The 2060-nt window shown below is 61.1% G+C and overlaps 1 protein-coding gene across 1 annotated transcript in view; it reads left to right on the plus strand.

Annotated features, from left to right (window-relative positions):
* SND1 (staphylococcal nuclease and tudor domain containing 1) overlaps window positions 1-2060 on the plus strand; it is a gene marked incomplete at its 3' end in the record, with an annotated part of 92485 nt that overhangs the window by 66399 nt on the left and 24026 nt on the right. The gene's annotated exons all lie outside the window — the stretch shown is intronic.

The raw sequence follows: 2060 nt of genomic DNA on the forward strand, positions 1-2060 counted from the left end.
ATGGGCGGGGCCCGGGGCGCTTCCCTGGGGAGAGCCCGAGCCTCAGGCACATCCCTGGATAGGCTGAGCCCTGGGCTCATCCCTGGATAGGCCGAGCCCTGGGCACTTCCCTGGATAGGCCGAGTCTCAGGCACATCCCTGGATAGGCCAAGCCCTGGGCTCATCCCTGTGGATAGGCCGAGCCTCGGGCTGGCAGCGGCTCCGGAGCTGCGTAGGGAGGATTTGTCATAGGCCCTTGGTTGCTTTCCCAGATTTTTTCCCGGTAGCAGCTATTTTGGAAAGCGCCCAAAGCGCTGCAGCGCTGCCTTTCCCTTCCCTGAGCCAGGGGCCGGGAGAGCTGCACTTCCCTTCCCTTCCCTTTCCTGAAGATCTGGGAGAGCAGGGTTTTCCTGCTCCTAATCCCAGGCCTGGGAGAGCTGCCCCGCGTTCCCGGAATGTTCCCAGCGGTGCCGGTGCCATTCCCGGTGCTGCATCCCGGGATGCCGGGGGTGGAACAGAGCGGGGTCTGTGTCCCGGGGCCTTTGCCAGGCTGGGATGGAGCAGGGAATAAAGCCTGGCTTGTCCTCCTGGAGTGTCCGTCCGGCATCTGGGCTGGGCTGAGCCTGCTTGGAATTCCGGGCACGGCGGCACCGGGGCGGGAGCCAGGGCAGGAGCTGCAGCCCCGATCCCAGCTCCGATCCCAGCTCCGGGCACTGGGAACTGGGGGGGCTGGAGCACAAACCCGGCTTCTCCCGCTGGATCCCTGCTCATATCCCAGCCTGGATCCCTGCCCGGATCCCTGCCCATATTCCTGCCCGGATCCCTGCTCATCTCCCAGCCCCTATCCCTGCCTGCATCCTGCCTGTTTCCCTGCCTGGATCCCTGCATGCATCCCCTCTGGATCCCTGCATGCATCCCTGTCTATCCCTGCTCCTGTCATGGCCTGGACCCGGGATTCCTCTATCCCATCTCTCCCTTCCATCTCCTCCGTGTTTCGGGCCTGATCCCTGCCCCAGGAATGCTGCTGCATTCCGTAGCATCCCACAGCATCCTGCATTATCCTCGGAAAAAAAAAGCTCCTGGAAATCCCAAACCCCACATTTCAGGAGCTCCCTGAGCTGTAATTCCAGGCTCAATTCCCGGTGGGAGCGGGGGGTCCCTTCGCTGGGGGCAGTGGGGCCGGATGCTGCAGTTCGGGATGATTTGGAGTTTGGGAGCTGGGATGAGTTTGGCACCCCTGACCCTGATCCTGATCCCAATCCCGATCCCAGTCTGTGCTGGGCACTGGTTCTGGTGGGATGAAACCCCTCCGAAACTTCCCTGGGGAAAGGAGCTGCGGGAGGAGCTTAAAAATGGACATTTTTGGCTTGAAGTCCCCGAATTGGAATTTTCCAGCCTGAGGAGATTTTCCCCACCCTATTCCCAGTCTTTAATCTGGGATTTACTGGGGGATCCTTCCCTCCAGGCCGCAGCTCCGGCTCCATTCCAGAGCTTGCTTTGGAAGTGGGAATGGGGGGTGCCTCCCACTCCCCAGCTGGGATGAGGAGCAGGGAGTGGGGCTGGAGCAGGATCTGGAATCCATGGGCTGGAATTCCTTCTCCGAGCCGTTTCCCTGTCTCCCTGTTCCCTGCCCTCCTTCCTGCAGTGCTCCCACAGCTCTTCCCTGTGTGCCAGGATCAGTCCCAGTGGGAGTTCTGAGTCTTAAAACCTCTGAACCCCTATAGAATTTGGGCTTTTCCCGGAATTTCCAGTTCTGGCACTGGGAAGCAGCAGGATTTCATGTCTGGGAATGCTGGGAATGCTCCAAAGCATCCGGGCTCTCTGATGGCCCAGCGAGGGGACAAGGGGGACGCTTTTCCACACCCCGTTCCAGGATTTCAGTGGGATGGGAAGTGGAATGTCTGGGATGGGGAGTGGGATGGGTTTGGGATGGGGGATATCAGGGACCAGCGGGAGCCAGCCTGGCCCTTCCCTGGCCTCCCCCAGCTCCCGCTGCTTCCCAAGCAGCCGGAGGTGCCCATTCCTGGTGTTCCCATTCCCAGAGGTGCTCATTCTGGGGTTCCCATTCCCAGGTGCCCATT

The sequence above is a fragment of the Corvus brachyrhynchos genome, unplaced genomic scaffold (genome assembly GCF_000691975.1).
Source record: "Corvus brachyrhynchos isolate BGI_N302 unplaced genomic scaffold, ASM69197v1 scaffold197, whole genome shotgun sequence".
In the NCBI taxonomy this organism is placed as follows: Eukaryota; Metazoa; Chordata; class Aves; order Passeriformes; family Corvidae; genus Corvus; species Corvus brachyrhynchos.